This window comes from Sander vitreus, chromosome 11, assembly GCF_031162955.1.
Source record: "Sander vitreus isolate 19-12246 chromosome 11, sanVit1, whole genome shotgun sequence".
Classification (NCBI taxonomy): Eukaryota; Metazoa; Chordata; class Actinopteri; order Perciformes; family Percidae; genus Sander; species Sander vitreus.
The window spans coordinates 16,874,180-16,896,119 of record NC_135865.1 but is presented as its reverse complement, the minus strand read 5'-3'; the positions used below and the strand labels follow the sequence as shown (position 1 = coordinate 16,896,119).

General features: G+C 38.1%; 1 protein-coding gene across 1 annotated transcript in view; it reads left to right on the top strand.

The window, feature by feature from the left end:
• Window positions 1-21,940, top strand: part of hs6st3b (heparan sulfate 6-O-sulfotransferase 3b) — a 57,887-nt gene that overhangs the window by 15,735 nt on the left and 20,212 nt on the right. The window lies entirely within an intron of this gene.

Genomic DNA, 21,940 nt, shown 5'->3' with positions numbered 1-21,940 from the left:
GTTCGGGTATTTTGGCAGAGCTGGCACACTGGTTGAGGTGTGCCAGAAATACAGAAATATTACAGCCTTTGATTTTCTTTTATTTCTGTGTCACAGATTACTTTAGTTTAGCGTGATTAGAATAGGTTGGTAGCCTCAGTATACATCCTAGCCAGCTGTGGTTTAACAGTGATGCAGCAAATCAGCTCACTTTGTCTTACTATTCTACAATTCACAATGAAAACATGCAGTGCATGGAAACACAGCCGTTTGGTCCAGCTGTATACACCTCCTTATTTCTCCTGTGAGCCATGAAATTATTTTAGGTAGGGCTGTGTTCTACAAACACTTGAAGTTGCTCAACTTTTTATGTATGTGTTGTAGGGCTGCAACTAATAAACATTTTCATTTAGAGCTGTGACGATTAGTTGAGTAATCGATTACTCAATTACTCAATCAAAAACTAAAAACTAATTTGATAATTGATTATGTCATTTTTTAAGCAAATGATGATGATTTGTTGCCTTTCTGTGTTTCACATCATAGTGAATTGAATTTTTGGGGTTTGGACTGTTGTTCTGACAAAACAAGCTGTTTAACGACATCGTCTTGGGCTTGAAGTAATTGTGACAGGCTTTTTTTTTCTTTTTTTCGGACAATTCAATTTGGTTCGATCAAGAAAGGAATTGTCAGATTAATAAATTATAAAAACAAGCCCATTTTCAAATAAATGTTTGGTCTTTACAGTGTCAGAATAAAATGTTCTATAACATGTTAAGTCTGTTATGTCTGATAATACTTAAAATACTGTCCTTTAGTTTAGGAAACTATTCAATATCAATTTTATGATGATATAAAACAGAGAAAAGCTCCAAGTCGTCATGTTACAAAAACTGAAACCGGAGGTTTTCTTTGAAAAATCACACAGATTGATTAGCCAAATAGTTGCAGATTAAGTTTTGCTGATACGACCCTGGTACCTATGGATTAAAGGCCTATTGGAGCAGTAAAATGCAGGGAAGTTTCTGCTGAGCTGCAAAAAACAACATTGCACTGCCCTATAAGAGTCATAAAGGTGCTGCCACAGTAGATTAAATGAAGTGTGAGTGTATTCCATAGCTTTATTCGGGTTGGAGAGGAACAAGGGAGGAATAGGGAGGAACGACGAGTCATTTCTGTTTTGTGTTTCATCATGTGCAGTGTCACAAAAACAGCAACAAAGATTGTTTCATGCCCCCTTCACAGTATTATATCTATCAGCCCGGCTGTTTGTTCAGCACTCCTGAACTGTTACGACTGCACACATCAGACTTTGAGCAGTTTTTGCTTCACAAGAACTAAGCGAGAGCTTTGCAGAGGTGATGTGCAGTATAATTGAGACAGCAGTGTGATGGAGGGGACGGTTTTCCTCACTGGGGAATGGCAATAACCAAAGTGTCAGTGTTCCCCGGTTGCTTCGAAGATGGCAAGTCCTGCATTACTTGTTACAGATGATGAAGTTTCATCATCTGTAGAGCAACAGCGAGAGGATCAGACACAAGTGAGCAACAAAGATATTATACAGACATGTCAGTCTCCTTCTTTTGCTCTTTCACTCTCTTTCTGTCTTTGTTTCTTTCTCTGTGTCCCTTCCTGTCTTATTCTCCCCGCATCCCTGTGATCAGCTTGCCAGCACTGCCGACGCCTTTGTTCACTGCGCAAGTCGTTCAACTCAGATTGTGAATGAAACTTTGTGTCTGTGAGCAAGCTAAGCACTCAAAGTCCCACTCATCTGTCAGACACAGCAGTTACACTCTGCCTTTATGATAGCGAGGCTATAGGGGGGCAGTTGTGAGCTCTTTTCAACTATTCATGAGTAATTCATTGTGAAATAATTGATGTGTGTTGAGCAGGTAGAGCAGTACAAATATTTAGCCGTTTGGACGTTTTGACCTGAACTTTAATTGAACCAGCCATGTCATTAATATATGCCTACGAATCAAAATCTACCTTGTTATTGAATAGAATACACCGCGGGGGTTTGATTATTAACTGGTATTCATGACATTTGCAGCACGACTGAAGTAGCAGGTATTAAGGAGTAAGACATTAAATTGTGTACTGTGCGTACATGCAATACTGAAATAAAAATCTTTTACTGATCTATGTCAAAGTGTTCTCAAAGGTGGCAAACAAAGCAGGGAATTTTTGTGAGGCTTCCAGTTTTATGAAGCTGGGTGAAATAGTGTTATATGCTGTTGTGCTGTTGTAGCATTATTACTGGTAATTTCTGTAAGGCTTTGTTATTTTGGATTTTGTATATTTTTTTGAGTTTGTTTGTGGTTTTTATACAGGGTAGAGTAGCTATGTGTTAGTTAAAATGATCTGTCTGTTGGTCCACCACTTTGGCCCAGACTGAAATATTTACTTAATGGATTGGCATGACATGTTGTAGCTACAGACAATCATGATCCCTAGAGGATGAGCCCTACTGACTTTATTGATCCCCTGACTTTTCCTCTTTACAACATGAGGTTGACATTTGACATCTTTAATCTTTCTACTGTAACTATTGGATGGATCTCCATTAAATTTGGTTCAGATATGCATGTCCCCCTTTGGATAAATTGTAAAGACATTGGTGATTCCTTTACTTAAAATTTTAAACTGTCCAATACGTTGGTTTACGAATGACATTCCCATCAGTTTATTTTGTGTTTTACGCTAAGTAGCAAATGAACACCAGCATAATAGCAGTGGCATAGAGTTGCAAAGTGAAAGGGACTAATTTAACCCTGGTTCCTAAAGTCAAAGTCCCATTCATTTTTCCCATAGACCATGTTATATGACTGACAAATCTTGGATGGGCATGAAACTCACCTGGTTGAATCATCAGTCCAACATATGAACAGCTGCGTTACAAAATACAGGTACCTATAAACATCCGAAGACAAGTTAACGACTCCCAAGGTGCATTTTGACAAGAAACACCCAATCACAGAGCTTAAAATTGTGGTATGGTATCATTAACTCATGGCCTCATGGGTATTGCATTTGTAGTATGTGCCAACTGAGAAACAAAGGTGAACTCCATTTACAGTGTACACCACAAAGTAGTGTTGCTATTTTTCTTTTGTAGGACATTGTGACGGTTTAAATAGACTAAGATTTAGATTAAGATTTAGATTAAGATTTACATTTAACTGCCTCAACCATGCTATCCTCTTTTTACCCGTACAGTAGTTTAGGTTACATGTCTGGGATGCTCTTTGCTCTTTGCCCCCCCTGTAATCAGAGCTGATCGGGCAGCAACAGAAGCCGAAGGAGCTATGGGGCTGTCAGCCCATGGCCTGGCTGCTGTCTCCCTCTAGACTGTATTATAGCAGCATGACACAAAGAAGATAAATCATGGATGTTATCAGGTTAAGATCCGGGGCCACGCTGGTGCTCCCTTGCTCTCTAGGTGTTCAGGGAAGTTGAACAGCCCTGCTCCTAAGAGATGCCCTAAGCTGATAGCTATAAACGCTACAGGGCACTACGCAAAATCAGCTATCAAATGCCGCAACGCAAGACTGAGCCCTGGCTACATTTGTCTCATAATGGTGGTCAGAAACTCCTATCTCTCCAGTGGTTCTTGGCAGATGCCAACTGTCCACAGCAGAGCAGGAGGCAGGAGGGGGGATCTGACACCGGCATCGCTCCAAGTAGTAAGTAAGTGAGAGAGAGATTCGCTTGACCCTGTCAGAGCCCTAGACATACTCCACAGCTTCACTACACTAACAAGCATCTGAAGCATAGCCATCAAAACAAAATAGGATCCATTTGTGGCTGTTGTGTGCTATGCTGGAGGTGTCAGACATCTGCTGAGCGTCACAGCACGCTCTGCCTCTTTCAGTTTTATTGTTTGTCATATGTGAGTTGACAACGAATCTGTGATTTACAGGCAAATATAAATCTAATTTGGGGATTTGGACAGAGAGATATGTTAGACTGAAGCATGACGTGCTGGCTGAGAACGTCGCTGTGTCCATCTGTGGGTCCATCTGGTGTGACGGAGAATGAAAGCACAGCAAAGAGCAGCCGTCTAATTGAGGACGCAGAATCCACCATCAAGATTATGCGACATGACCTAACATGAGATGAGCGCAGAAAAACACACAATAGAATAGCTAAGTTGGAAGTGTGACAGATTTCATTTCAACACAATTTTAGGTAGCAGATATGTGGTTGAAGTCTACCTTTTTTGATTATGCTTTGAATTTGTTTGTGGTTGGAAGTGTGTTTTCTTATGTGTAAATGTTAAAAGTCTGGCTGACTAGCTACACTGCAGAAGCCAATTGTCTCCCAACTCTATTTCTGTGAATAAAATGTCAGTATTGATTGAACGGTTGAGGAGAAGCTTCACTGTTTGCGAGGCATGACCTTTCTTATAGTGTTGCATGATGAAATCGGTTATAGCTCTACACATTATATCAATGAAGAACACCGTTTATTTTTCTCCTTTGGTATTGATCTTGTATCATTTCAAGACAAAGTAGTGAAATAAACCACTATGAGGATTTTTATCTGTGAGACATTACGTGGGTCGATACAGAGCAACTTATAATATTATATTTCATCTTTACCCAGACGTTTCAGAATACCTTTCTTTTATTTATTTTTTTATGAAATGGCGACATAGCAGTGCCCAGGAGAACATTTTTGTTGATAACAATAAAAAGTGCCAATTAGAACAGTCCCTGTAAGTCGTAGGGAAAGGTCATTTTGACAGTCTCATATTTTTACCTCACACAGAGTGGAGCGCAAGCTGGAGACCCAATCTTCTCACAGCAAGGACAAAACATAATGGCATTTTAGTTCAGTCCAAGGGCATTACATGATGGTTGTCAGTATCAGACATACCTGCACTGATAACAACACAAGCTGTTAAGCAGCAGATTATATTGGTTAAATTTTGTTTGTGAACATGCACAAAAGTAACTGTGCATTTAACACAGCAACAACAAAGCAAGACAGCTGGTGCCCAACAAGCAGATGTGTGATGAATTACACCTTTTATACAAAGGTACAAAAAGCTCTCTGCTATATGGGCTTTGATGTCAGAGTTACTGCAACCTTTTGTCTTTTCTGTCACATAATGGAGCCTAACCTGATAAATTGGCCAGGCTGATGTATTGGCCAGCATTAGCATATCATGACTTAATTGTATAGGTGTACATGTCTGACGAGAGGGAACATAAAATTTCAGCACATAAATGCCAAATATAAGTTTAAAAATAGTTTTAAAACAATGATGCCATTGCAAAATTTGTCCACCAAGGAGCTTTTTTTGTTAATTGTTAATCACCAATAGCTCATCAGTTGAGCTTTTTTACATAACTCATTATATATGTCTGAGTCATGCTATTGACTCTGTGAGGCTCTACTTCTGACATTAGTAGGATTCATCCTCTGGGGATCATAAATGTGTGTACCAAAATGCATAGCAATCCATCTAATAATACATTTCAGTCTAGAGCAAAATGGTGGACCGACCTTGTGACTGATAGACTGGCATTCCTAGAGCCACATAGCTGAAAATGATGCAATAATAAATACAAAAACATTTTATCTTCCTCTGACCTTTCACCTCAACAACTTTCCATGTGTATTAAAGGTTGTACCTGAAAACATCATGCTGTTAAGAATGAGAAATGAACCTGCCAGTCTCATTGTCTATCACTTTGATGAAAATGTGACTGTTTAATAGGTGATGGCAGGAACTATTTTTACTCGTGTAGAATTAACTACGCTCTGCCCAGAGGAAATTATTTTTCCATTCATCAGTGTTTTTCATTTCCCTTCTTTTATTTCATTTCATCTTCTCCACTTTGTGTTTTCACTGAGCTTTTATATTCAACTCATGGTGAAAAATATCAAATTTGCATAAATGTTGATAAACATAAAATTGCAGATACACAAAAGCACCAGTTTCAACCCAAATCAAAACCTGCATAAAAAGAGCTCCGGAGATCTTTGCTCTTACTTTGAAATATCAAAACACACCTAACACAAAATAGTGAAATTTTACAATATTTCTCCCATACATACTGCATACAGTAGTATAGTTCAAAGTCTCTTCAAGCTGAAATGGTTTTAACTGGACACCAATAATCGATGAAGAAACCTCCAGTGAGTATGGTTGATTTGAAAATCAATTATTTATCAAGTTCCAAAGAATGAAAGTAACACTTTCAATTGAGTATATAGCTCTGCTGTAAGCTTTCATAGTTGTATGATGTATCCTAAAAGTCATTAAGTATAATACTTTACATAGTTAAGTACCACAGTTGCCCATCACTCCACCCATGTAGCATAAAAGGTCATAAGGTTTTATTTCAGTAAAGGTGTTTTCTTTTGCTGTAATGAAGGGAAACTGTGCTTGCCGTAAAACATTTATGGCAGTTCATTGACTGCTTCAAGTGAAGTAAGGGTCTATTCATAAACATTGAATGACTGTAGAGCTCAGACATACTGTACCACCACACTAAAGCAGACAATAAGCAGCTATGAAGGTGTTACGTAATGCCAAGAACTATTATGTTTATATTAGGGTAGCTACTAATGATTATTTTCATATAAAAGGTCAGACAATAGGGAAAAATGTCTCTCACTTTAATCTTCACGTTTCTTGTTTTGTCCAACGAACAGTCCAAAACCCAAAGGTTTTCAACTACATCACACGAGGTGAAGTAACACCACACATCTTCACAACTGAGAAGCTGAGACAAAAGAATGTTTTGCCTTTTCTCTGAAAAAATACTTGAAATTAGATGAATTGATTATCAAAATACTGTAGTTAGTTTCCAATTAGTTTTTCATTAACAGACTGTTTTCAGGTCTTGTTCATATCACACAAAAATGATAAAATAAAATATAAATCTAGGACAAGAAAAAAAACCTTCCACCTTTTCTGACTCCGTCTCCCCCCTAATAATTAACATACAGTCCCTTGTATGTTGCCAAAAAATAATCCTCAACTGATATGATTGTGTTCAATGTAAATTTTGCAGCTCAGTGGTGCTTTGATGACAATGTGAATTGCAGCTGCTGCATCGTATAAGGACAATAATGACAAGCTGAAGCCCAGCTGCTGTTCACAGCCAGTGTTGGGAAGGACACTTTCAAAACGTATTCCGTTACAGAGTACAGAATACATGCCCAAAAATGTAATTTGTAACGTATTCCGTTACGTTACTCAATCTGAGTAATGTATTCTGAATATTTGGATTACTTCCACATTGAATTGCATTTTATAAGTAGGAATGCGGCCATCACATACAGCTTACTAAACAGGCCTATTCTGGTGTGTTCTTCTGCGCCAACTGGCTGAATGTGTACCTAAACAAGCAGATTTTTTGTATTTGTAGTCCCGAACTGCATACTACAAAAATCTAACCGCAGTCTAAGCTACCATGAGCTAATTTTAGCTAACGTTAGCTAACATGTCAAACGGGGCTAGTCTTTCAACGGCTCTGGGGCTAGTAAATCAGCATGTAGGAGAATGTAAAGTCACACGTCAACTATAAAATAGCAAGGTGACCAATAAAACTACAGCAGACGACTACCCTTGGTTAAAAATAACTTACTTTAAGATGCTTCTTCAGGTTGGAGGTGGAGTAATTTGGACGCTGAAAGGAAGTTGGTTGCTGGCAAGCAGAAGTTGCGCTGCAGTGCACAGTTATATTTCGTTCTCTCGTCTCTTTCTTTAATGTGAAATGTTGTTTGAATTTCCAAGATAGAAACGCATTCCTGCCCTGGCTCGCATTCCTGCCCTGGCATCTTTACCTCTATCGGTGATCACGCAAATAGCTAATTTTTTCGTTTTCATATTGGGGCTTCTGGGAAATGCATGGAGTTGCGAGAGTTAATAAACCCGTGAAACAGAGAAGTATCGTCATGTAATCCATTGATTTCAACAATGTAACTGTATTCTAAATACCAACTATTTAAATTGTAACTGTAACGGAATACAGTTACTCATAATTTGTATTCTGAATACGTAACACCGGTACATGTATTCCGTTACTCCCCAACACTGTTCACAGCTTTGAGAAAAGTTCAGTACTGGGGAGAAATTGTTGAGTCAGAAAAATACAAACACAAATAGGGACAAATCTCTGCGTTGTGATTATCCTGGCCATTAATCTGCCTTTTGTTTGTATTGTATACTGGTGCTTTGCACTTTGGCTCACTCTGTTCCCATGCAGTGTATTGAGCTCTGCAGAGAGACCAGTGGACCACACCCTGTGTGTTGAAAACAGGCGGGGGTTATTTTCCTGTAGAAGTTTAGCTCCTTCCAGCTAGCTGTGACAGTGTCCCTGTGGGTCAAAGAAACCAAAACTCATTTTTTTTCCACTCAAACAGGGAGCCAAAACAACAGGACATTTTGGGTTAGTTCAGTCAATAAGTAATATGAATGCCATTGCATAGAAATATTGAATACACAGAGCTGCAGAATTGCAGCATCAGTGAATATTCCACTATAATACATAAAGATCCCTTTGTTCTGCATTTAGTGCGTGTGTATTATTTTGCTCAGATCCCCGGCTCTACGGCCCAGTTTTTACTCCACTGTGCTGCTGAGCTTGTAGGCCAAGCTGGTGAAATCCTCTACACAGAGCTCTCCCCAGACTCAATCAGCACTGGTCTCCTCTGCATTAGTGGGGGTTCATGGCAGTAGCATATCAGTGATGGGCATTTGATATCGCCTCTGCAGAACAGTGTCACATAATCCAGTTTGTGGCCAAAAAAAGAATAAAAATGTTAATTCAACTGCGGCCGAATAATCCCCTGAAATAACAAGCTTAAAAGCTAAAACCCTCCATAATTTTATCTGGAATCTTCCATCCACTGACACCACAATGACATCAAAGCAGGACAGGAAATGCATGGCTAACAAATCAATAGACAGAAGAGTCGCATTAAGGCTTAATTCGTGGCAAAGTGGAGCTTTAGGAAAGCTGTGGGGTTCAGCTTGGCCTGAGTAGGATACAGAGAGAAGCTGAATCAGAGATACCTAGCCTGCTGTGCCCCTCATCTCTTTGTGGTCTGTGACTTAGAGCTGTACGTCAGCAAAGTCGTTTTACACGTAGCCCATATAATAATTTCTTGGAGACAGAGTCGGCAGAAGATATTAATCTGTAACATTAACGATAAAAACTGTATCGTGATACAATCTCACAGAAACAACTTGTTTCCTGGGTTATTGATTATTGTTGGGTTATTGCGTTTTTTTAATGATAGTGCTATTTTAACCTTTTGAATGTGTCAGTGTTTGTGTTGATATCTCAGCATGTTGCAAAGAGAAGTGTCAAACAGACAGTGTTGGGAAGGATACTTTCAAAACATATTCCGTTACGGAGTACAGAATACATGCCCAAAAATGTAATTTGTAACGTATTCCGTTACGTTACTCAATCTGAGTAACGTATTCTGAATACTTGGATTACTTCCACATTGAATTGCATTTTATAAGTAGGAATGCGGACATCACATACAGCTTACTAAACAGGCCTATTCTGGTGTGTTCTTCTGTTCCAACTGGCTGAATGTGTACCTAAACAAGCAGATAGATTTTTGTATTTGTAGTCCCGAACTGCATACTACAAAAATCTAACCGTAGTCTAAGCTACCATGAGCTAATTTTAGCTAACGTTAGCTAACATGTCAAACGGGGCTAGTCTTTCAACGGCTCTGGGGCTAGTAAATCAGCATGTAGGAGAATGTAAAGTCGCACGTCAACTATAAAATAGCAAGGTGACCAGTAAAACTACAGCAGACGACTACCCTTGGCTAAAAATAACTTACTTTAAGATGCTTCTTCAGGTTGGAGGTGGAGTAATTTGGTTGCTGAAAGGAAGTTGGTTGCTGGCAAGCAGAAGTTGCACTGCAGTGCACAGTTATATTTCGTTCTCTCGTCTCTTTCTTTAATGTGAAATGTTGTTTGAATTTCCAAGATAGAAACGCATTCCTGCCCTGGCTCGCATTCCTGCCCTGGCATCTTTACCTCTATCAGTGATCACACAAATAGCTAATTTTTTCGTTTTCATATTGGGGCTTCTGGGAAATGCATGGAGTTGCGAGAGTGAATAAACCCGTGAAACAGAGTATCGTCATGTAATCCATTGATTTCAACAATGTAACTGTATTCTAAATACCAACTATTTAAATTGTAACTGTAACAGAATACAGTTACTCATAATTTGTATTCTGAATACGTAACGCCGGTACATGTATTCCGTTACTCCCCAACACTGCAAACAGAGTAGCATGTGGTAATTGGTGACGGAGGTCTATAACCCTACCTAACTCAAGGACACAGTTCTCACAGTACCGACAGCTCTCTCTTTCCACCTTTACAAACGCCTCCATTGCTCTCACTGAATGCTGCCTGGGGGACATTGTTGTGAAATGGAGCTTCATTCTCTGATTTCTATCTAAATGCTACATTAGTCCATATTGGATCTCCATGGTCTCCATGTAGGCGCTGCAGCACAGAGGAAATGAGTGATACATTACAGTATAGGTCATTTCATCCCACAACCCACCTTATATCCTGTTTTGCTTTATATACATATTCAAAGCACATGCTGAATTGACTTTTGAGGCTGAAAACAGAAAAACGGAGTGAGATAGTATAAGATTAATGTGAAGGAATTCATGCATTCTCATGAATATGGTGACAACTTCTCTCTCCAGGAAGGATGTGGTGAGATACAGCGTGCAGCACATACATCAAAAAAACAATCCATCGGAATATTTCCTCATTTTGCCTCTGGTCCATGGAGGACTGCTCTAATATGACTGAGCATTGGGCTCTTTGAGCTCCATGTAGTCTGAGGAAAAGATGAGGCTTGAGGAGATGGATTAGCTAGATGCTCAGCTTCACAAAAAAAGTCATCCTGAGCCACGGCTAGCAGGGACCTCACTTCCTCCCAGAGATTGCAGTGGTACACAAGTAGTAATTGGCTGAGGGGTCACAGATGCTATATGGCAGGGCGGGCTGAGGTGGAAAGGTGGTAATCAGTCAAAGCTATTATTCCAATCTCATTAGTCCCTTACCTCCAGTCCTAGGAAGTTAACATGTACAAAGAGGCAAAGAGAATATGTCAACAATTGATTTAAAGTGCTCATATTATGCTCATTTTCAGGTTCATAATTGTATTTAGAGGTTATATCAGAATAGGTTTACATGGTTTAATTTTCAAAAAACACCATATTTTTGTTGTACCACACATTTCTGCAGCTCCTCTTTTCACCCTGTGTGTTGAGCTCTCTGTTTTAGCTACAGAGTGAGGCATCACACTTCTGTCCATCTTTGTTGGGAGTCGCACATGCACAGTAGCTAGGTAAGGACTACTAGCTAATCAGAAGCAGAGTATGAGGTCGTGCCATGCTAGCAGCTAGGCGAGCATTATAACGTGTGTTACAAAGTGACGCACGTTCATCACAGAAGTAAAAGCTGGACTACAATAGAGCAGTTTGTGAAAAGTGTTTTCTGTTGGAGATAATGGAGTAAATCCCTTTGGGGTGGACTTTGGGCTTTTTCACTTTGTAAACCTGCACAAAAAAGATATATAACACAATAAAGGAAAGGCAAAAAGCCAAAAAGCATAATATGAGCACTTTAAATATAGCCTTGCTCAGTATGCCTCAGATTCCAAGTGTCATGTTGTTGCTCAAATGTATTTTGCCGAACAAAAATATTCAGGTTTTTCTTACAGATGTTGAATTTAACGTGATTGTTCGGATGTATTTTGTGAGAAACGCAAGACCCCCTTTTACGGAACAATTGACATAACGTTCTAAACTGCATTTAACTTTTTAAATGCATGCTCCAATTTAAGTCGTGTTCTCAAACCTCTTCATACAATCAACAAAAATGACATTATGGTGTAAATGACGTGACAAAAATGCCTTTCTCAAGAAGGACAGTACCTCCAATTATTTGGTGGATTTACTGGAAAAAGTGACTAAGTAGACATTGAGTTAAGATTATTTTGTCAAGCTACTATATCCAAGGTCAACTGTGCTCTTACTCCGTAAAAATGTGAAACTTCAAATACTTTCACTTGGTGTCTAATGATTTGTGGTTTTCCACGGTGAAGGCACTGACTGCAGTTTTCACCTGAAAGTCTTCTGCTCACAGTGTTCACAATCTTGTTTGTAATGAAGAGAAAACTGCTCTGACCTGCTCTATTAGCTTATATTATTGTTATTATTATTATTAATAATGATGATAATAATAATAAACTTTATTTCTATAGCACTTTTCTTAACAAGGTTACAAAGTGCTAACCAGAAAAAAACTGTGTGAAAATATGAAAAGGTACAAAACCTTTGACTCCATAATCAGGATGAAATGTCATGTGAGCAAACACATCGTTGGTTGGTTACCGGTATTACCGTATTTAATAAAATTGTATCAGAGAGAGAGAGAGAAAAATGCAACTGTGAAGCACAGGGATGTGTTAATAGATGTACATAACTTTGTTACAGTTATGTTAGAAACTGTAAGCTATCATCATACTCAGGAGACACTTTTGTCACTTAGGAAATTGACAAAAACAACGTGGTGATGGTAGACAGGCAAAGCTTTTTTTCATCCAAGGTGTCTGTGAATATTACAGTTTGTGTGATGTGGATGAAAATGTATCTCCTGATATATGACTTCAGTCTAGTTTGTCACCGGTAAGTAACAGTGGTTAGCACTGTCGCCTCACAGTCCTGCTGAGTACTGGCCACCACCAAAAAGGCACTGGCAAAAAGAACTTGAATTGGTCCCCGGGCTGAGGACAAATTTAGATTATCAGTGTATGCTTAGAAATGACAAAAAATCCACCTTTATTCCTACTCCTACAAAAACACAGGAAACGGTAAAATGTGGTTAGTTTACACGATTGATTAATGCTATAACCACAAGGCACAGATAACTACTGTTTGCGAATCACTATCACATACACTACTAAACAATAAAACTCTCAGGGAAGATGTGAAATGAAACAAAGAAAGATTTGGCTGCTTATATATTATACCAACAACTACAGTGGGACTGTAGGGAGACGTTCCACTGCTGGCTTCATATATCTTGTCTGTGAAGTATATAAAGATATTGATTTTCATGATCTATGTTACAGTATTCTATCTGGCCAGACACCTGCAGTAATTGGATAAAACATTTTTTACACAATGTTACAAAGACAGCCTTAGCATTACTGCAAAAACAATCCTCACTTTCATTGAGGATAAACCATTGATATTCCAAACCCATTGCACAGGTAACCAGCCTGGTACATGTGCGTGTTTTGGCATGTGACTTCATACTGTTTATGGAGTCAAGCATTTTGTGCCTGTGCATATTTTTACACAGAGAACAAGCTGACACAGCAGGAGCAGATTTCTCATCAATGTGATAAAACTTGAGAATATTAAGTCTCTGCACTTGTGGTAAATGTTTCACAGACTGTGACTTTCTTTGTAATCGTTCTGTGAAAAGAAAAACGGGAACTGTGTGAAAATAATCAGAAAGTTAAGTGAATGCGTCTGAAGCTTTAATATTGCGTTTGCAGGATTCGAACAAAGCTGAAAAATGAAGGAAATGTGGCTTTCTACAAATAAGTATTCAACAACATGATCAGGGCACAGTGTCCCTCGCAGTGCAATGCCCCTGAAACAATATGTCTTGCGCTAGTGTACGTTGGCATTCATGGTGACGGCTAAGTAATACTACCCAGTAAACAAGTTTACAGCAGGATTAGTGCCTCCTGTTGAGTTTCAGGATTAAGAAAACAGCTCTGCCATTGGTAAACCTCACTAGTTCCTCCCCAAACCAGAGGGAGATAATTTAGCAAGGCTTGAAGTAAAATAATAGTATAATAATCCACCCATAATGAATCTGTTTGTTATGTTGTTATGTATTCCATAGCACTTAGCAGAGGAGGAATTATCCTTGAACACAATTTAAGGTAAAGAGCTGAAAGAAAAAAAAACGTTATATGCAGACATTTAAATATGCATTCTGTCATTCGTGCGAGCTCATCAGTCTCACTGCAATGCAATAAAGACAGACCAATCTTCATTTCACCATGATGATTCTAAATAATTAAAACACTAGTTATTTGTATCAATCTGGCCTCTACTACTCAATTTAACTCTGGGAAATGTGCTGTGACAGATAGCTCACATCGCTTATTAACTGATAGCACGGCAGAGCTATATTTGTAACATCAATAATACAGCTAGAAACAGGTCTTCAAAGGTTTATTGGACTCATTAACTCTGATAATGGAATATTGGAATATCGCGTACCAAGGTTGCTCTCATTCTTATTTATCCATACCTGCAAATATCTAAAGCAACATGCATGCAAGTTTCCAAAGTTTAAAAGTTATTTCAAGATTTTGATGATAGTTTTTATGCAGATTGAGTTGTGGCAGGATATTTTTTCTTTCTGTCGGTTAAACTGAGCTTCAGATGGCATCCAGTTTTTTGAGTTGAGTCAATATAAACTATTAAACTATATACTATATACTATATAAACTACTCTGCCACTCTACATGGGTTGAAGGTAGCACCTCTAATAGTTTTTGTAAGTGCTTCCACTCTGATATACAGTACACTACATTATAGCCAAGACCATTGTGTCAATACTCTGTTGAAACTCTCAAAGACAGAGCAGTTTGATAGGTTTTCCACTTTTGTGGCAGTTGACCGTGCTGCGGCCATGTTCCCCTGCACCCTGACCTGAGCTGACAGCCCTGGAAAAAAACAAGAATAAACAGCAGGACCCAGAGGTCGCAACTTTGGCTTTGTTTTGTTGTTGTGACGGCAGAGTCAACCCAATGATGGAGATCAGCCCGACAGAGGGTTGATAGCCTGAAACAAAGACTCCAAAAGTCCTCAAACATAATAAAAGATCTGTACATTTTAAAAAATATGCTACATAAAAATTGACTGGTGTTCATATAAATTAAAATATGTAGAAAAAATTGAAAGGGTCCAGAGAAGAGCTACTAAATTAATTCCAGGACATGTCTTATGAAGATAGATTGAGGAAATTAAGTTTACCGACTCTCATATTTAGGAGATACAGAGGAGATATGATTCAGGTGTATAAGCTTGTACAGGGAATATATGATGTAACAGCTGAGCCTATCTTTCAGTTTTCGAACAATAGGTACGAGACGAGGGAATTCTTTAAAACTTTACCCTAGAACATGCCTGTCTGAAAAGAGAAAGAACTTTTTCACACTCCGTGCGGTAAAATCATGGAATGACCTTCCAGAAGAAGTTGTGCGTTCCCCTTCCATTAATTCCTTTAAGAATAGGCTGGATGCATTTTGCTTGTCAAAAGGTGTAATGTATAAATATAAAACTTGTCAGTAATTTATGTAATAAATTTATGTCATTTATTTATGAACTTTTAGAAAACTTCAATTATGAAATTAATGTGTTTTTATAGATGTGTATATATGTGTGTATATGTGTGTGTGTGTATGTGTGTGTATATATATATATATATGTGTATGTATGTGTATATGCATGTGTGTATGTACATGTGTGTATGTATATGTGTGTATATATATATTTGTTTTGTGTCTTTTAGAGTCTGGGATAGAGGATTGTATATCCTGTACCAGAAACCTTTTCAATAAATTTCAATAAATAAAATTGTGAGTCGTTAGTAAGAATGAGTGAGGAGCAAACTATGACTTACTAATTACTTACATTAGTTACTCTGTTTGTGACTCCTCATGGAAAGTGATACATCATACTGAATAGTTACCAAGTAGTACCTCATCACTTCATGATTATCTGAGCATTACTTTCCCTTTTTCTGTGCCGCCCAAAGTAAAGTAAAGCATCATCCCACAAAATTAACAAGTAGCTATTGAGTGTTTACTGGTGATTTGGCTTCATAATAATGAAACAGAGAAAGGATTCTCGGATTCTCAAAAAAATCCTGTAATCATAAAATGCATAGACACATGTCATACACTAGAATTACTAGTGCTATATGCTAAGCTAACTTCCAAGCATATAATGGGATACAGTAATACATAAATTTCTTATTTATGAACGCTGTCTGACTTTCTGCAGTGTTAATGAGGAACAATGAGCATTAAAAGCTCTAGCTTTTCATAATCTACCTATCTAGGTTAAAGATTGTGTTTCTATACACACAAACACACACACACACACACACACACACACACACACACACACACGAACAGGTTATGCATGTAAACAGTGTTGACCTCATCTCATCTGCATTTAAAGAGTCAGTTCAGCAAATGACAAAACACTCACTTCTCACTTACTGTACCTTCAGTGGTGTCTTGTGCCATGCAGATAGTTTTGGCAGTATTTGTTATTTGAGATATGGGTTTTCTGCTTCCACCCGACATAATTGGGAACAGCATTGAAAAATAACATTTAGAAAAACTAAAATTGGAACTACTTTCTACTGAAGAGACAGTCCATATGAAAACTGTTGACAGCCCATTCTGTTTATAATGGGAGCAATGTCTTTGAAAAGACAATTTTAAGTGAGAACATTTTATTTTTCTCATTTCAGTTTGAAGTCATTCCCTTGGATCTTTATTATTCTCCTAAATGTATTAGAATAGAAAGTCCATATTTGCACATTTGAAATGTATGAGTACTGATAAAGTTTCTGTCATTGGCAACATTTATATGACAGATTGAGATTAATTCCTCTCATTTACTCTCATTTGACCATGGGCGCTCATCTTGAAGAGATCTTGTGTGTTAATTATGAGTTGAACACTACAGTTTGCTACTCCTGTATTTGTTGATGAAGGCATTTTCCTGGCATTGACTCCTAATAATTCCCAGGATCTTGATGATAATGAGTAAAAATTGACTGTGGCACATATTGATTTCACAGGCTTCATTTCACAATTGCAGAGTCTTGAAAAAGCTGTGAGGCAGAGGAACAAAAAGAGAGGCCATTTAGAGCCCTGATAACACTTTTCTTACAATCAATAGAATCCCATTTGCAAAACAAGAGATTGGTGCCACAGTTAATTTCTTCATGAAAGTACCATCTTCAGTTGTTAATCAATGTGACAAAATCAGCCTACAGTGTGTGGTAATAATACCCTTATGCGAATACCTGAACATTACACGCAGGATTGCATGCACATACATTACCTCAATTATTTCTCAATCATGGATTTGTGCACCATAGAAATAGAATGAAAGAAGAATGGACATTCCCATTCAAATCAACATAGCATTATGGTCAGAGCGGCGGCTATTTTTATGTGTACCGTTGCCATTGTAAAAAACTGTGACCTTATAATGGGCTAACTTCCACATAACCTTACGTACAACAAATTGCGGAAAGTTGCGGATTCACTGAGGTGAGGTTTTGCAACAAAAGCGCAGTGGAGTAGTATAAAGCATTCAGAGGCGTCTTTTATGCACGATACCTGTTTCCTTGCTGTTAGAGAGGAATTGAGGGTTGCTAGATGTATTAATTGCTTCATATCCCTCTTGGTAAGTCATCCAATTCTATATATTAAATGCAGTGGTGGAATGTAACTAAGTACATTAACTCAAGTACTGTACTTAAGTACAAATTTGTGGTACTTGTACTTTACTTGAGTATTTCCTTGTTATGCTACTTAAATAAATATATAAGGTAAATATTGTACTTTTTACTACATTTGTCTGACAGCTTTAGTTACTTTTCAGATGACAGTTTTTCATCCCCTTCCTGTTCAGTAAAAACCATGAACCTCCAGATGTGTTGATTTTGAATGTTTGTGATAAACTGAAGGATGAAGTGTTTCTTTATGTGTTGAGAAAATGGCCTTTTTAAGCTAAATAAACTCTTTAAAAACCATCTTAGGTCAGCTGAAAGTTGAAAGTTGACTTTTTAGAGACACTTGGTTCTCACAGGACAGCTAACATATGGTGATCTTATAGAATATGATGCATTGCCGTAGATTAAACTACCCAACCGTGTATAAAAGAGTTAAATAAGCACAACCATAAACATCTACAGCAGTAATATGTAATATACACATGAATGCAGCAGTAATATTAATCCAAAACATCATATTTAATAGTAAAACACTGGCAGGGAACACTTTACTGCACAATCACTACTTACTTTAAGTACTTTAACTACATTTTGTTGATAATACTTACATATCATAATTCTTCCCCCAAGCTGTCACCCATCAGAACCAGGCTATCCGCTGAACTTTACTTAGATCCCTCCCCTCTGCTCCTTCCTCCTCCTGTTACTGCACTTTAACAACCATTATATTATATTATTTATACCATTTGCACAAGTACATTCACAAAATGTGTAAATATATTACACTTTTATATAATATTTTTACAATATAAATCACAAAAATTCTGAGCCTGTAAATAATGTTAATGTTAATAATATGTATTTTTTAATCTACTGTGTATGTGCACTGTTTGTTAGAAAGCAATGACCTACATTTTGTTACATATGTGTGTGCACATAGTGTCCATAACAGTAAAATTGAATTGAATTGAATACTTACTTAAAGGAGAACTCCGGGCAATTTTTACGTTAATCTTGATTGCTATAAGTATGTGAGTACTGTACCGGCGAAAAAAGTTTATTTCCCCCTCAAAAATAGGTAATTGAGCACTGCAGTGGTTATGATCATATCAGTGACTATGTAACTACATGGAAAAGGGCCACATGATGCCTGTTTCTTGTAAAGTAACAGCGTTACAGGAGGCTGGCTGTAGTCTTGCGCTGAAGTCCCGCGGGAATTCAGTTGTAGCAGGAAAAGGTAAACAGCAGTGTGCAGATCGGAGCGTAGTGTGTGAAGAGTGAAGAGCGGAGGTGTTCAAAGGGAAGAAGCTTGGAGTAACGTAACTATGGAGCTAGAGCTAGCCTTCAGCAACGCTATTACTGTACAAGAAACAGACATCATTTGGCCCGTTTCCATGTAGTTATATAGTCACTGATATGATCATAACCACTACAGTGCTCAATTACCTATTTTTGAGGGGGGAAATAAACTTTTTTCGCCACAAAATTTTTGCCGCGAAAGCATGAACTGTCCTCTGGAGAACATCCACCAGACCAGCGGGTGCCAGTGGATTGTTGTCGGCCGCGGCAGGCGGGGAGGAAGTAGAAGGATGCCGGTCGGGCCTGCTAGTCTGGCTAAGGCAACTAACACACAGTTCGCCACTGCAGAGACAACTATTCACCAACGCCAGATGGATCGCACACAAAATGGATATATATGCTACAAATACACACAGAACTTCTGCGTGATGATTATTACTGAAGCCTGGCTGAACACACTCACTCATCCCAGACGGCAGCTAGCAGCTAACAGGGTAAGTGAATTTAAACAATGTCTGAGTTGAAAACGCATCTTGTTGTCATGTAAGGGCCCTGTTCATGTTCATGTTGCACAGACATTTTAATTACATTTTGTGTCTGTTAAAGAGGCACAAAGGCACTCTTTATGATATGCCCCCAAAACTGTCGTTTTAGCTAAGTGGGAGCTCTCGGCATTAGCTGCAGCAGCTCCATATTGCTAGCACCGATTCGGCTCATTTTTTTTGTTGCTATCGACAGTACTCACATACTTATAGCGATCAAGATTAACGTAAAAATTGCCCGGAGTTCTCCTTTAAGTAAGGTCTTGAATGCAGGACTTGCAGTGGAGTATTTTCACAGTATGGTATTTGTACTTTTTTTTAAGATAATTGTTTTGGGCCATTTTAGGACTTTATTTTTATAGAACAGATGGAGACATGAAAGGGGAGAGAAAGGGGGATTGACATGCAGCAAAAGGCCGCAGGTTGGAGTCAAACCCACGGCCGCTGCGTCAAGGAGTCAATCTCTATATATGGGCGCGTGCTCTACTAGGTGAGCTACCCAGGCGCCTTGTAATTTTACTTTTAAGTAAATTATCTGAATACCTCTTCCACTACTGATTAAATGATAGTGAGTGTGACGCACTTGACAGCCCCACTGACGTGTGTTGTCACCGTGACAACTGACAACAATCGCTATTTTTTTCTTGAACTACTCAAATGACCATGGCAAACACTTCAATGTCTGTCTCTCATTCTATTTCTATGGTAAGCACAGTCACTACACTGAATATTATGATAATCATTATTATTCATGTAATATTAGTATATTAGAAACCAAAACCTGCAAACACAAAGCAGGCAGAATATATTTTCAAATGCTGAACCATTGGTGTGTGGTACAAAGTCGCATTACTGATTACTGATAGCAGTAAACTAACAGTTATTTATTTTAAAATAAAAATGAAATAAATAGAAATAAAATAGCAGTTTTAACTGTTCATTTCATTTCTAATGATACACTCTTCCCATCATGAATGAAACAAGCAGGGGACAAGACTCATTAAAGATACAGAAATGTCTGCAGGTCAAACTTTTTTTCTCCAATGCAAAGCTTTCATATGAGCAGAAACCAACACCAGCATCATTATTGGAGCGGTGAGAGTCTGTGAAAATACTTTATTCTTGGTTATTGTATGTTGAGTTTTCAGTCAACTTGCAGCCTTAACCACAAGTACCTATTTTTGTGTGCTCGACAAATACACAGAGTTTTAAATTATACTGATAACTTGCAGTTAGAGTTGCACTTACATGTGACTCATTGTAGTTTGGCCTATTTGAAGCTAATGTGCTTGCACTTGATTCTTGCTGTCCAGAGTTTTTACCTTCATGGTTGAAAGCACTTAATTGGAAGTCGCTTTGGATAGGTGTCAACTAAATGACATGTAATGTAAAAATAAACCTCTCTTAAATAAACCTGTAAACCTGTCTCTGAAATAAATCTGTATTTCATTAGATAACACCACTTGAGGTCCTCTTGCTTTTCCATTGCACTCAGTACTTTGCATATTGCAATGATTGAGTAGTCTTAACAGTATTCTCATCACTGTGAATATTGTGTTTTATAGGATTTTGCTGTTCAATGTTTTTTTGCGTGTGCATGTTTCATTGCTCTCAGGCTGCTCTATAAGCCCTAATGTGTCTTTAGACATTCAGAAATATTGAATAAATAAGGTTTTGATTTTAATCAAAGTTTAGTCTGTTTAAAAAAATTGAGGGGGTTATGTGTGTTACAATAAATGAATAACTACCAATGTATCAGAGCTGCGATTGTCAGCCTTAAGCTCACAAAATGCCCCTTGCCCTGGTACAAATTCTTCTCTTATCCACTTGACAGTCCCTCCAGGATTTCACAGCCTTTTTTTGAGATTGTTGCGGCCCAAAATGCCTGATTTTGTGGGAGCTTTTGTAAAAAATTGCGATACAAGTTGTGATGTCATTTGTATGTTTGTTGCAATGAAGTTGCGGGAGACAGTGAAAGTTGCAAAAAAGTTGCGATTTCTTTTTTTTTTGTATATGTATACTTTCAAAATAAAAAGGAAACTTGTTTTGGGGAGAATAAAATTACTCTGAGTTTTCCTAGTAACCTTACCAAAAAGGCTCAGGATGCTGTAAATGTTGGTATAATATGAAAATGGCTTCTGGATTTAAGACAAAAAAATAATAATTTATTGAATGAATCAAATTTGAACATATCTGTCAGTGGCTTGTTAGTTATTTTCCTATGCTGGCCTGGGACACACATTCATACGGTTTGATAATACTGACTTTAACTTATCATTGCACTTACAATAACGAGCATAGCTGTCCTCAATTTAGGTCATCGTGTCGTCTCATCTCCTTTTTCTCCTGCATCCACCGTGTATGTGTTGTTTGTGTGTGTGTGTGTGTGTCTGTGTGTGTTGTTTGTGTGTGTGTCTGTGTGTGTGTGTGTGCAAGCGTCAGTCGCGGGGTGTACGGAGCACTAGCCCCACCCGCTGCAGAGAACCGACAGCCAGGATGGAAACGGCAGCAACTTCAGCGACTTTTA